We start from the raw sequence: 16,452 nt of genomic DNA on the forward strand, positions 1-16,452 counted from the left end.
GTTTCCTTGTAATGTGTACAAAAACTTACTTTTTCCATAACACATAACATGTTGTATTGCGATGAAGTAACTAATTCTTTGCAGTGAAGAGATAACACTGTAGTCACATGGACTGTTTTAAATATGTCTTTAGCTTTCTGGGCGTTTGAAAGTATAAATTATCTTGTTGTCAATGGAGACCTCACTGAGCCATCAAATTTGATCAAAAATATCTCAATTTGTGTTCTGAAGTTCTTACGGGTGTGAAACGACATGAGGGTGAATAATTAATGACAGAATTTTCATTTTTGTGTGAACTAAGCCTTTAAAACAGAAATCCTCAAATATATATTTTTTAAGATGGACTGGCCACATTATCATTTTGTAAATTATGTTTGTTCAGACATTAATATCCTATATCTACATCTACATCTGTTGGCATAAAATTAAATAACCATTCGCAAATATATATATATTTTTTACTTAACATTAAATAATTTAGCTGGAGATATATATATATATATATATATATATATATATATATATATATATATATATATATATATATATATATATATATATATATAAGTTTGTTCATTTCAAATGAGTGTTCTTATCCATCAGCTTATTTAACTGAAAACCATGAATGGAGTGTAAAAACATTAGTCAGTCTTTTTAAATCAAGAGCTTTTGTGATATACAAGCAACTGTGAATGCTTTTTTTTTTTTTTTTTTTAAATAGATGTATTTGGTTTAAATCCTAATGGGGTTAGAGCTTGACCAATCATATGTTCAGAGCATGAATATGATTTTGCTAGAACATATTCACATCATTATGATATGATAGACATGTATTATTAACTCTGTTCAGTACTTGTGAACAACACTAGGGCTTTACATTCTACAGAAAAGTTGCTCTTGGTTATTCCATTAGGGGGTTCAGATTCTTGCGGGAATACAAAAGCCATTAAATGAATTGAATAATCCTTTTCCATTTTGGAGTTGACATGATAACAAGAAGAAAGAGCCTTTCATGATAAAAGAGGCAGTGTAAAAACTGAACCAGAGGAATTTGACAATCACGCTGCAAAAAACTCATCAGTGCAGTCAAGTTTTTTTTGTTTGTTTGTTCGTTTTTTCATTTGATGTTCAAGGTATTGGTGCATGCCAGTTCCTTTTTTTTTTTCGAATAGTTTTTCCACTTCAATTCAACTTTCAAGAATTCAACGGTCTGGTAAGCTTGATGAACTTGCAGCTGCTTCTCTTAATAGAGCAGAATCTCATTTAAACCTCTAATAAAATAGTTTATTTCAGTCAATATGTCTGTCTTTTTGGGGTCCCTACAGAGCATTACAATCAAATCACGTCCTCACGCAACATCTTTTAGACCCCTTAATAAAAAGGTGATTATATTTCTTAGAAGTGCTGCTTTCCTCTGTATACGGGCTTCAGATGAACGCTCTCCTGAGAAGACATCATGTGAGTAATGTCAACGTAATAAAAAGAGTAAATATCGCCCTTTCATTTGCAGTAGCAGTAGATGTCTCAGTGTGTGTTCTTTCCCTGTGGACTCTTCCTTTGATGATTCTTACTGCAGATGAGCCATCATCATTTCTGCACGTCGTTTGCGCTTCAGGGCATGATGTCCACAAAGCACTATTTGAAGTTCTGCAATGACCTTCAAAATGAAGTGATAACAGCCTGAAGCATGTGACCGTTTATCACACGTTGCCGCAAGTAATAAAAGGATCATTTGTGTGGGAAGAATCCAACCAAGATCTAATATGAACCACAAATGTTTGTTAATGTAACGTGTTCATATTTTGAGGTATGAGGTACCTGCATTAATAATATATAAATACTGTTTGAACAAAATTGTTTCTTTTAGCTTTTTCTATGGGGAGAGTTGTTTACTTTCAGACAAACTGAAAAAAAAAAAAACTGGTTCAAACCGGATTTCCAATTGGACCATCATAAAAATGCACTTTAAATGACACAGTCAGTAAGCTCCGAAAAGGACAATCCATTATAAAAGTGCACATTATGACTCATTTTCTATATTCCATATAGATTGAAACCATATGATAGCTTTGTGTAAGGAACGCAACAAAATTCATGTTATTTACAGAAAATCTTCCCACATCATTTAATTACACACTTTTCAATAGAAACGTAATATGTGGGAGACCAAAATGTTTCAGGACAATGCAGTTAATTTTCCCACTTTAAATTTTTGCAATTGCTATATTCCATGTCTTTCCTTTTGTTGTACTCTAATGTTGGTTATTAAAGCAGAATACATTTTATTTTGGACTTCATTAGCTCCCAAAGAGCATGTGTTGTGCATAACGGTGAACGGAAGAAAAACTATTAAAAGTTATATACCAGGTGCCCTAGATTCAAAAATTGAATTTACCTCGGCATAGTTAAATAACAAGAGTTCATGAGTACATGGAAATGACATACAGTGAGTCTCAAACTCCATTGTTTCCTCCTTCTTATATAAATCTCATTTGTTTAAAAGACCTCAGAAAAACAGGTGAATCTCAACATAACACCGACTGTTACGTAACAGTCGGGATCATTAATATGTACGCCCCCAATATTTGCATATGCCAGCCTATGTTCAAAGCATTACACAAGGGCAGCCAGTATTAATGTCTGGATCTGTGCACAGCTGAATCATCAGACTAGGTAAGCAAGCAAGAACAATAGCGAAGAATGGCAGATGGAGCAATAATAACTGACATGATCCATGATATCATGATATTTTTAGTGGTGTTTGTAAATTGTCTTTCTAAATGTTTCGTTAGCATGTTGCTAATGTACTGGTAAATGTGTTTAAAGTTACCATCGTTTCTTACTGTATTCACGGAGACAAGAGCCGTCGCTATTTTCATCTTTAAACACTTGCAGTCTGTATAATTCATAAACACAACTTCATTCTTTATAAATCTCTCCAACAGTGTGTAATGTTAGCTTTAGCCATGGAGCACTATCAAACTCATTCAGAATCAAATGTAAACATCCAAATAAATACTATACTTATGCGATTAGACATGTTGCATGATGAACACTTTGTAAAGATCCATTCTGAGGGTTATATTAGCTCTGTGAACTTTTTTTAATGTTGTTTAAGGCAACGCAAGCTCTTGGGGCGTGGAGCACGAGAATTAAAGGGGCCGCACACCCTGAATCGGCGCATTTATAATGATGCCCCAAAATAGGCAGTTAAAAAAATTAATAAAAAAAAAAATCTATGGGGTATTTTGAGCTGAAACTTCACAGACACATTCAGGGAACACCTTAGACTTATATTACATCTTTTAAAAACATGTTCTTCGGCACCTTTAATTGCAATGTAAATGTATTATATTTTAAATTTATATGAAATGCAATTAGCTGAACTTTAGAGTAGTTTGACCCACTTAAGTAGGAATTAATTACATCTTTATGTAATTTCATAATTCTACTGTATTTGAAATATGGTTAAAATGCACAGCCAAATGTACTGACAAGCATTTATGATGAACTAAAATATACTTTAATGTAATTTCTATAGAAATTTTCATGTCATGTATTTAAATAAATTTGTTATTACACATTTGTAAAGATGAGGTTGCAATTTAGTACATTTAAAACATATTAACTTTAAGTAATATCAAACAACACACCACAGTAGTATGCATGGCAAAAATTATTGAAACATGACTTAAAATGCACTTTTAAAAGAAACATGTTCAGAAACATGAAACTGTGCTCTCTTTAAGTGTCTTTTTATCTCATTAATATTATATTATTATATTTTTAAGAAATAATGTACTATTGCACATTCAGTATAAGCACACTTCTTTTTCACAAGGGTTTGCAAAGGTGATGTTTTCAGAAATCTAACTTGCTCTGCTTGATTTCAAAGCAATGTGGCTCTTTCCACACTCTTAAACAAATGTTACATTGTTACATATTCCTATTTATTAAATGCTCCATCAGAGCTTTCTCTAAGGCGTAAGTGCATTTAGATTTCTCACAAAAAAGAAACAAACTGTATCGACCATTTCATTTCAACCATCAAGCATCCTTCGTATATAACAGCCCTTAATTGGTCCTTTGTGGACAAATTTGGGCACAAAGGTCTCAGGTGTGATCCCCGAATTTTTTTTTAAATTAAATTTCATATCAATTTATGCATTTGTGTGTGTGTGTGTGTGTGTGTGTGTGTGTGTGATTTTTGGGGTATTTTGGATTTATCTCTAAAGGACCATATTTTTTTTAATGTAAAATAAGCTTATTTTTGTTATATTTAATATTTCTTTTGCTTCATTAAAAAATAAATAAAATAATTCCAGTAAGTTCAGGCAGCCAAAACCTAAAAAACTGGTGACATGGTGAATCTGGTGTCATATGATGGTATAAAAATAGCAAAATAGCAAAAATATAAATACCCACTACATGGCTATAGTACTAAATGGCTGCATATAGGCTGAAATCTATAAACCATTGTTGTAAAGAACTTAACCTCTTAAGTTTATTTTTTTTTATTTTTTTTTAAATGGTCTGTTATAGGCTCAATCAATGGCTTTCAGTGCAATGCTTTTGTGGATGTGTGTGTGTGTGTGTGTGAGAGAGAGTGAGAGAGAGAGAGAGAGAGAGAGAGAGAGTGAGTGTTTGACACATTGAGAATGTTGTATAGGCACACCCCTTCATTTATATGTATGTATGATCTGCATTGTGTTGGATTTAATTGCTCTGAATTATAGCTTTTCCTTTTCATTTACTATATGGGTGCCTATTTTTGTCCATGAAGGACCAATTAAGGAGGTTTTTTTTTTTTTTTCAACCACTGAACATTGTTGAATCAAGTCCAATTTGTGTGTGTGCGTGTGTGTGTGTGTGTTCAGGTGGCAAACTTAGGAAAAATAGCCATGTCTTGTACCGTTCTGGGGTGCGTTTCCCGAAAGCATCGTTAGTCAACTATGGTTGTAAGTCCCATTAAAACTGTATTGATAATGACGGAACTTGCGACCATAGTTCGTTTTAGGAAACGCACCCCAGATTAAGGAAACGATTAAAAAAAAAAAAAAAAAAAAAAAAAAAAAATTGGACCATGGACCATTTGGTCCCAATAGACCATTTAGGGTTAAAGTGCTTTTTTTTCTCTTTTTTTTTGACCATTTTGGATCATGCAGGAACTAACCAAAATCTCTTTTTGTCTTCTACAGTAAAAAAGACAAGAGAATATATTCCTTTAACACACCATTCTCCTACATAGCTTTGAAAGAAAATAAGTGTTTTTGCACACTGAAAGCTTCAAGACATGGTGGGCTGAATCCGTAAAAAAAACCTCTAGAACTCTAGGTTTTAATAGAGGGAAAAGAAAAACAAGGTCTAAATGGAAAGCCAGTTATTGTCAGAGGCTCGCTGTGTAACAAATGGACCTCTGTATGAGATTAAAAAATAGTGACATGTTTAGAATGACTGATTTTCAAAAGTCTGCAGCCAGTATGAGAGAGAAAGTGTGTAGAGCCGTGCAAGGTCTTGGTTGCCCATGGCGACATTTATCACTGCTTCAAAGAGTCGACGTGCGAGTGGAGTTACATGCGTCCTGATGTTTGGGGGGTTGTGGCACTGCAGAGCAGCATTAATGTTGAGATTTCATGAGGTTCCTGAGCACTAGTTCATTAATGTGTGTTAAACAGAAGAGGCTCTTAACTACTAAAAAGAAACAGACCTTTACTACACAAAAGCACTGCAGGAAACCTCCACTGCACTATGAAATATATCACTGTTCTTATGGTTGCTACAGATTCTAAAAACTTTCACTGATTAGACTGTAATACATTTTATGTTTTTATTCTCAACCCAAAGATTACCTTATCTGCCTGCCATCTTGTGGAATATATGCACAAGAAATAATAAAGTACCGTTAATATATTTAAATAAAGAAAAGCTTTAAATTAATATATAAGAGCGGAACAGTGCTGGGGAAATTGTAACATTTGAACCGACTATCTCAAATAAGTGCACTGCTTAAAGGAATAATATTACTGATTTAATATGTGATCATATTACTGAATGGGTTACTCATTGACACAGCTGTCAGGAGTAATATGCTTTTAAAGAAAAAGTGGTAGTTACGATACTTAATTCTATATGTATGTGTATATACATTAGCGACGTGAACGCTGGGAGGGGGGCGGGTTGGCTTGTGGCCCTGCCCCTTTAATCAGTAATAGTAAAGTGCCTTTTCGGTCGTATTGCAGTGCAACTATATACACGCAGTCAGCCAATCCTTCTACACCTAGTCCTTCATAACTAGTGTATAGTTGCATAGGTATATATATATATATATATATATATATATATATATATATATATATAAATGCCCAACAATGCAGGGAATGAGGAAAGGGTAACATCTTAATTTCGTAATTTCAAGTTTGTGTATTAAATTACACAGTGGTGTGGTAATTCATGACCGCATTCGTAAAGCACAACTCCCTCACACCTTCAGCACTCATACATCCCTATTTAAGAGCTTTACTACCACCGAACTTTACTGTGGGAACCATGCACTTCTCACTATACTCCTCCTCTAGCAACACCATAACATTTTGGTAGCTGTTAGATCCAAAATGATTGATTTGGTCTCATGAGACCAGAGTATTGATCCCCAGAAGTCTATATTTTGTAAATATGGGCCTTGGAAAAGGCTAACTGACTTTATTGTACTTTGGCTACAGTAAGTAGTTCCAGTGAAAACAACAACCATGCATGTCATTTCTGCAGGGTGCATCTTACTCTGTGAGATAAACAGTCACTCTTTTCATAGCTTTTGCTGGCTCTGAGACACTTGCTTGGTATTTCTCCTGCTCTTTGTCTAGCAAAAAAAATCCCTCATCACTAAATGAAAGCTTAAAATGAAGGCCTGATTATTTCAGGGGCCTTGTCACAAGTACAAAGTTTTTGAATATCTGTTACTTTTGCTATATTTTCACACTTAAAACAACGATTTGGTAATCCTCATGTATCACTGTCCTCTTTTGTGCTAAGAAATAAGTCTCCTGACAGTTCTCTCCCAAGTGGTTCCATTGTTGTCAGCATTATGTCTGAGAATGATTCAGTGAGCTATATAACACTTTTAATTGTCAAGAAATTACTTCTCTTTAAAAGTTTTGGTTCAACATACTTACTTGTTGATCAAACATAGCCTTAAACTTACTACTAAACTTTATTTAGTAACTTTTAGGAGGGTGTACTCATTTTTGCTACACATTTTATCACCTTGATAAGAAAATCTTATTTTCCTGAATAATTTTGACATGCTTTTTTGGTAATTGATTTTGACTTGCTGGAACATTATATCTCTAAATAACCCTAACATGTCTTCTAAGTAATTGAGTAATTGCTGACTTATAATGCACATTGAAAAAAATGGTGTATAGGATTGACATAGAAATGATTTTCTCAGATTTCTAGTAAATTTCAGGAAAAAAAAAATACAAAGAAAAGGCAAGCAGCACATTGAATTAACTCAAATAATCTCTTTAACTTTAAAAATGTATTTTTTTACAGTGCGGATGTACTTAAAACTTTAAACAGCAGACAAAATTATTTTTAGGTATGGAAATCATGTAATAATGATTGATTGTAATCAGAAGTGGATGGTTCTAATTTGACGTTCCTCAATGCACATGTGTTGTGTATGCAGATTGTTTTTCACTCTGGGCCTGTGATGGCATTATCCACTCTCATGCACATCTTGTGTTAATTAGCACCTGGCTGCCTTTTATGTGCTGACGACAGCAGCAATTATAGAGAATTATGACAAAATGACTAAACTCACATGAAAGGCACAAGCAGCATCATATAAGAAAACAGTCTAAGACTTGTATAAACATGCTTAGAGTCAAAAAAAGATACCCAGTATCATAGACAAATATTATAGGCAAATTCGCTGCGTTGACCAACATAAAGCTGCTTGGTTTAGCCATGCTTCAGCTACACTATTGATAATGGACGCTTTTAAACCAGCATTAAAATAACAGCAGCAGAAAATATTGTTTTTTTGTAAATAAATATAAGTAAAAATATGATTAAGTACAGCTTCACTTAAGAATCTTGCTAGCAGTCATCATCGTAATTCATATCCTCCGTCGTATAAAAGGTGTTTTTCACAATCACGAGCAGTTTTGACACGAAGGGTGGTTGATTAACATATGAAGTAATATGGTATAAATGTTTTATTTTAAAAAATATAGATGTAAAAACTAAATGGTCGCTGTCATTAACTCCCTGAGGTCTGAAAACGTGCCGGCGCGTTTTGCAGGATTTTTTTCACATTGCAGCAAAACAGACTTAAAATACTCAAACATAAGTAATATATCAATTGATACTATAGAATATCTCGTCTCCCTATGAACGAAGTCCAATCTGATAGTTCTCAGAAAATGAACTGTAACTTATGAATACTAATGACAAAAAAAATTTGACTTATGTCTAAAGAAACGTTGAAATGTCAGGTTTTAAATCGTGCAAGTCAAATCGAAAACAAACATTCTGTGTTTATGTAATCTGTATGAAAAGAGAGCCATGTCAGAAGTCTGTGATTCAGCTCATTATCCGCTAATGCGGCCACGCCCACAGAGCCAGCGCTATTCAGACGCAAATTCAGAGGCAATACATGCATTCATCGTCTCAATCGTGTATTTATTGTCTTGAAAAGTATTTATTTGGATGTTAAAGCAATGGTTAGCGATCTCTAGAAGACATGCCGTTAGTTCCTAATTCCTTTTCTTCTTTATATGAATTTGTGGCCTAAAGGTGTACAGAGAGCGCCCTCCGGCTGCAAGTATGAATTGAAAACACCATTCCTGAAATGTCCTCTTCTTCTTTAGAATAATTTGTGGACTAAAGGTGTACAAAGAGCGCCCTCCGGCTGCAAGTATGAATTGAAAACACAGTATCCAGCACTCATAGTGATGACAATAAATATTACTTCTCAGTATAGAAAATTGACATAAATATATAAGAATCCATCAATATTTCTCCAAATGTGCATGCTTTTAAGCTAAAAGCCTATATGAAATGCCATAGAGGTAACATAATTGTTCAGACACTTTGCATCACAGAAATACATTATATTTTAAAGAATATAATAGAATACCATTATTTTAAATTGTAATAATATTTCACAGTATTGCTGTTTATGATGAGCTGAGACATTATTACAGAGGGTTTTTTTCACAGCCTACCTGACTGAAAGGCCTCATTAATATGCAAGTCATTTCAGGTCATTATTATGTGATTCTTTTGTCTTCTCAGGTGTAAATGGCCCATTATTCATGCAGAGTCACGCCTCCACGCATACTGTATTTCTTGACAAAAAGTGTCTTACAAAAACTAAATCAATATATTGTTTTATATGAAGGAGTAGGCAGCATAATTTTTTACATAATTCTGAAGCAAAAACTCTAGTCTACAACCTCCAATACCCAAAAGTCTTGTGAACACAGATTTAATATACTTTTTTGGGCCTTATTTCAGTGACTTAAGTTTTTTGTTTTTTCAATAACCACGCATAAACATTATTCCTTAAAAAATACAAACATATACATACAAGTTCCTCACATATTATTGTAGCCTAGTTTGTGCTGAATACAGTGTAATGACACTTTTGTCATTTATATGTTTATGAACAACTGAAAAAAGCACAAATGTCAGGGCATGTCAAAACTTCTCCAAGCCCTAAATCAGCCTCAGACTCCAGAGGGTTAAAAGACTATGGACTGACTGGATTCCATTCAGTAAAAGTCCCTAGCTGCTATTGGTTCAGTTCAGTTAGCTAATTTAAATAACGGACACCGACACGTTATAAAATACACATGAAGTGTGTTAAGCATATCAGTCTACTCATATTGTGTTAAATGCTGTGAGTAAATTCCCAAGTTGTGTTAATTATAAACTCCACTTAGATATGTGTAAAAGAGGTTATTTTTTTCTACACATTTTTAGTTCATATTGAAACAAAACGTGTAAATTAGAGTGTTACACATAATTTGTGTAATTTTTCAACACATTCCTTCTAAGAATGAAGTTGTTCAAAACCTGTATGTGTTTCTTTCTTCTGTTGATCACAAAAGCTGACTGCACCCACTGACATCCATAATTGGAAAATAAAAAATACTATGGGAGTCAATGGATGCTGTCAACTGTATACAGCATTCTTTAAAATATCTTCTTTTGTGTTCAACAGAAGACAGAAACTTATATAGGTTTGGAACAACCTTTATTTTTTATAGCTTTATATAAGTTTATTATATAAAAGTTTATTTTATATAGCGCCTTTCTGCAAAATCAAGGTCGCTTTTGAATATTGTAACACATAAATATTGTATCATTAGAAGCACCAGATTCCTGTATGGTGAGAAAAGGGGAAAAAAAAGCTACATAGCCAAAAAAATCTGTCCAGCTAAAATGAGATTTTGGAAGTTTGTTCTGAACAAAACACAATTTAATTTTATAGAGATCTGACTCTAGGGTAAGGGACATATTTAGTTTGACACAGACAAAAACACGACTCTTCTTGTTGTAATGTGTACTTGGGTATAGATTGCTCAGCCAATATTACACAGAAAATATCCCTGTCTCATGGTTTTAATCCACCAGGAATCATGGGTTATTAAAATATGTGACTTTTTAGTAAAAAGTAATCATTTCCTTAGTTTGAGGAAAATACAGTGATATATTGAGTGGACTATACTTCCTTTTTGTTACAGGATTGCTGTCTTTATCAATCCAGACGCATTATCTATGCAGGGAAATATATTAGTGACCTTATGCATTTACCATCTGAATATAAAGTTTTCCATCATGTCATTCAAAAGTCTTTCTTCTGTGTAACACAAAAGATTAAAATCTTGTTTAAAACCCACGGTTCTTAGAAAAGATTTGTATTAATGTTGGTTTTGAAAATCCATTGAAATTCCATTTTCATCATTGTTTTAGATATAAAGAATGACAACTGAAGTGATAACCTTCCATTCCAACGTCATTGCATGGTGATACTGCAGGTTTGATCACCGGAAGAGCCATTTTTGGGGATGAGCTTGTTCTAAAATATACTTTGCAGTGGAATCTGGGTTGAGGCAGACTACAATTTCTTACAGTAGAAAGCATGAGAACACAGCTGAATAAATAGTCTAAACAGATCACACACAGAGAACAACAAGAATATAACAGGTTCATAGCTTCATGCAACAGGCCACAGATGACAACGTTATCAAAATGATCCTGTTAAAGATTATATCTTTGATTTATGACTTAAGATGTTGTTTTCATGAATTCCATTAATTTAATGAGGTTAATTTCTTCATTATGATATCATGACAGTCATATCACCCTGATCATGACAAATCTGACTTATCTCAGAATTCTGACTTTATAATTCGCAATGGGACTTTATATCTCAGAATTCTGACTTTATATCACGCAATTGCGACTTTATATCTCAAATTCTGACTTTATAACTCGCAATTGTGAGATATAAACACGCAATTGCGAGTTAAAAAGTCAGAATTCTGAGATAAAAAGTCGCAATTCATCTTTTTTTTTTTGTGGCGTTTTTTTTTTTTGTTTTTAGTGGAGGTAACGGGCTTCCATATATAATAGTATATTCATATAATTATTATACTACTTGACAATATTTAACTTTGCTTTTAAATTTATATAAATATAATACATGCATCGCTATATAAAGCTTTTAAACAAATTAAGTTCATGTGTATTCATTTGAGCTCTTTGTGAATCTAATATAAATTATTATATTATAAATTATTAGGCATATTTCTTTGATTCACATGCATTGATATAGTCAAATATTTTCTTTTAGCTGCCTTCTCAAACTTTCACTGCAGCAGTGTTTATTCCTGCTTTGTAAATGCATTTGATTTCATGATATTTTTCATAACGATCTCCTAATCTTCAGAAGAAAAGTGAATTGCGCGGCTCTCTCGCTAGAAGTGAATCAAACGGACGCTCTGCATGTTCCGTGTGATTGGCTGTTTGCCGCACGTGTCACACTTTCAGGTGCTTCAGAGTTAATCGCAAACTTTGTATTAAACCTGAGTTGACAGAAAAAGTTTATACCGAGCGTTGTGCAACAGTTGATCCTGATCTAAACCAGTTTGGATTTATCTGGATTTGTCAACTCTAAACCTACTCTGAAACTCAGAGTTTGTTCAACTAGCTTCATGCAACAGGCCACAGATGACAACGTTATCAAAATGATCCTGTTCACACGGATCCACAAAAATGACCAAAAATGCTGTATTGTGTATGCCAGGCCAGTAGTTGGCGATGTCACTTTGTAAAGAAACACTATGCGCCTATAGACTGAACGTGTAATACGAATGTGCATGTTACAATTTTGTGTTTTTGTAGTTTAGGCCTACACAGAAATGATAATGGTATAGTTTCCAAAAATTTGCACTTTGAAATCCGTTTTCAAAAGTTAGCATTTTCAGGCCCCCAAAACGCTGCTGTCATGTAAATGAATGCCCAAAATGCATAAAAAGTTTTCCGTTTTTAGATGAAATGGTGTTGTATACGCAGTGGTTCCCAACCCTGGAGTACTCCTAGCACTGCACATTTCAAATGTCTCAATAACCAAAAACACCTGATTCATCTCATTAGCCATGACCTTCAGATAAGAGAGACATCCAAAATGTGCAGTGTTGGGGGTACTCCAAGACCAGGGCTGGGAAAAATTGGTCTAATTTATAGGAACAATTTATGAAAAATATGAAATAAATCGTATAAAAAAAAAAATATATATAAAAAAAAAAAATAAATAAAAAAAAATAACTAGTATTACCTCATTAGACCTTGTCCCAGAGTGGCTTGCAATTACAAAAAGAAGCTCACAGAGATAAGAAAGTAATTTAGCTAGGATTGCCTTGTAAATAACCACATACCAGCGCAGCTGTGTACACACTGAAATGGCCACCCCATCATTGCACAGAGTAAACAGTGAACTTGGCATTTGTGACAAAATGTAGCAAGGCATTATAAACAGAATTTATTTATAGGACAGAATTCAGTTTTCTCTACAAGTATGAGGTCTAACGCTAACGACAAATAAGTGTTACTCACAGTTTCAGAGCTTGGGCAGTTACTCCATCAGAGCAGATAAACTTAGGCCCTGTCCCAAATGGCGCACTTCATGTGGACTTTCGGTCTCGTGGACTTAAATTGTGCGTGCTTGCCGAGTCTACGAGTCCGTAGGCCGTCCCATTCAGCATTTTAACGCTCTGAAGTGTGCTCAGCAGCGCCCCCTTTGTACCCTTGAAGCGGTCTTCCGCAAAGCCCGCATAGATGCAGGCTCTGCACACTTTAACTACCCAGGAATCCTTGCGAAAGGCCAATCAGACAACGGATGGGAGGAGATTTCGGTCAAGAGCAATTGATGACATGGCTGAGAAGAAAATATTGTGTAGGTATCATTACGGTTTTTATGACCTGGGTGTACATTTTACCAGTTGTTACCTACAGTTTATACAAACATTTTGGTCATCGACCAGTGGTTTATATCTCAAACATAATAATAGCACGTTGAATAATACGATTGCATTATGATTCATTAAATAAATAGAACCGAATGTCAGGGCTTTACTGAGTCATATGTAAACCTAGCATTTATATTTAAACCTGTAAATTCATCTGAAACTCATGCACATGTTTATTATGTGTTAAATTTGTAATCTTAGTTCAAATGGAACATTATGTATTATTACAACTGTATACATTATTTAAATAAGCATTTATATATTGTCTAATGCCCAGGTGGCATAAGCAAAAGCAGGCCGTGTAGTTGACAATATTTTGCAAAAGAAAAGAAACCTGTTCTCGATACTAAATATTATAATATTTGTATAAGATATTTGTGATATTTATCTAATAAAGGGACCGATGATGATCTTTCAGTTTATTCGGCTCCTTATGGAGAGGTAAAATGGTAAAAACAACAACAACAATAGGCAGCATATTCCCCGAACCTGCAGCTCCTGTCAAAAAACAACCAGACCGTTATTTCCGGCGTGACGATCGAGTCTGTCCCAAAAATACCTCTCAATGCGCCCTCGTGGACCCGCGCCAAGGGCCCTATAGGTCTGCACTACATGACGTCACCAAAGTGTGGACTCTGAGGAAGTCCACAAGTCCGGAGTGTGCCATTTGGGACAGGGCCATAGAGTCATTTACTCCTCCACTGTCATTATCCCTGACTGGAAACATGGCCAAAAATTGGACAAGGCCACATTTGTACTTTACTGTTGATTGCATAGATGAAGGAGCATTAGAAATTTACAACACACAGCATTCAGTGTGCAGATCCACAAAACAAAAAGCCACCAGAGGTGCTGTTTCTAAAAGTACAGAAATTATGTGCAAAATGTGTGTCAATTTAATGGATGGCTTTATAAAATTGCTCTTCATTAGTCTTAAGCCGGGTTCACACTGTGCTATTTTGGCCACAATTTGGTCGTCTGAGACTAATTTTGCAAATCCTAAAAGATTCCTATAATCCTAGGCTAAAATCTGTAGTCTTTGATTGCTAGTTTGACATGTTCACCGACAGCCGATTAATGACCGTTGTGATCAAATTTTACCTCAGACGAAATTCTAGCAGTGTCAGAAGATTTGGCGCACAGTCCTGCAGTGTGACTTCTCCTACGGCAAATGTCAAATTGTCTTCGTTTTTCAAGACAAGCCATTATCAAAATTAACGCTCGAGATGTCTTTGTTAGCCACCATTTTAGTCCGCGTGTAATGCAGCTCACTGTCACCGAATGTGTGTGGGTTGATGATGTAAAACTCCGGACGAGTTTTCATGCACGCGTTCGTTTTTAACGCGTCTTGACTGTCGTACAGTCTGACATAATGACGGCTGAGATCCCACAGTGTGACATGAGGATCATGTTCGTACAGTCTGACAAGTAACAATCCAAAAGTACTATTATAAATCGCACAGTGTGCGCCCGGCTTTACTCGAGCTAAAGCCATAGCTAACCCAAAAATGAACATTCTGTCATATTCACCCTCATGTCATACCAAACCTGAAAGACGTTCTTCTTGTGGAACATATTTTGAAGAATGTTGAGGTCCAAACAACATTGGACCTCATGACTTTCATTGTATAGACATTAATTTCTCAGAATATTTTATGTTTCACAAATGATAGAAAAAACATGCACCTTTAAGCAAACAATCAGTAAAAAAAAAAAAAAATCTTCGAAGCTTCATGAAGCAGTGTTTTGAAATTGCCTATCACTAGATATTGTGGAATAAAGTCGCTATTTTGTTATTTTTGGTGCACAAAAAATATTTCACATCACTTTATAATATTAAGGTTGAAGCACTGTAGTCACATGAACTGTTTTAAATATGTTTTTAGTAGCTTTATGGGCATTGAAAAAGGAAGTGTTATTGCTGGTGATGCAGGCCTCACTGAGCCATCAGATTTTTATCTTAATTTGTGTTCCGAAGATGAACGAAGGTCTTACGGTGTGGAATGACATGAGGGTGAGTAATTAATGACAGAATTTTCATTTTTGGGTGAACTAACCCTTTAAACGCCTTTTAAACTTTCACATCTGTTACTTCATTCTACTGCTTTAAACCTTTTCCATTTTTGCAAACATACCTGAAAGTGATGCATGCACTTAATCTCTTTTTTTCTTTCACTTCTCAGCACCAGACTCATTTTGTCTCTTCCAAAGTTTTCCATTGGCATCCATCACATACAGGTGTAAATGGACAAAATATACAACATAATATACTTGTCATACAAGAGATTTCCTATATTACAATTACATATTTTAATTGAAAAAATAATTATATACACTTAGAAAATTACTTAAAATTAGCATTAAATGGAAGTTGCATCTTTTCTAAGCTTTTCTTCCCTATTGTGATGTATATCCAAATAAAAAAGCTTCTCGAACAAGAAAAAATGTATGGAGGGACTTGATTTTGCCCATCAGGAATTGAGTGGATTGTTGGATCATTGTTGATTGTTATTGCTGTGATCTCATGTAAGTGACAGGTTTAAATTTACTGTAAATTTACTTTTTCTTTTCTCTTCTTTTTTTTTAAGCAGCTGAGATGGTGTGCCTTTGGGAAGTGTCCATACATATAGAGGAAGCTCTATAGTGTCCCGCTTTTCTTTACTAGTCCACATAATAGTCAGCTACTCGTCAGGGCAATGTTTATCTGATGTAAATGATTCACCATACGCCGTGCTGCTTCAGTGGTCTTTGTTGGCAAATTTAACAGTGTTAACAGAGAGTGTGCGAGTGGAGAGACCGTGTGTACAGCTGAGATGATGTGGGCGAGAAATGCAAGCATGCGTATCTTCATTGCCAGACTCACGCTGCTTGCATTAGCATGAATGGTGCCAAAACAGTCCTGCCCCTCTCG

The sequence above is a fragment of the Megalobrama amblycephala genome, linkage group LG9 (assembly GCF_018812025.1).
Source record: "Megalobrama amblycephala isolate DHTTF-2021 linkage group LG9, ASM1881202v1, whole genome shotgun sequence".
NCBI classification, from domain to species: domain Eukaryota; kingdom Metazoa; phylum Chordata; class Actinopteri; order Cypriniformes; family Xenocyprididae; genus Megalobrama; species Megalobrama amblycephala.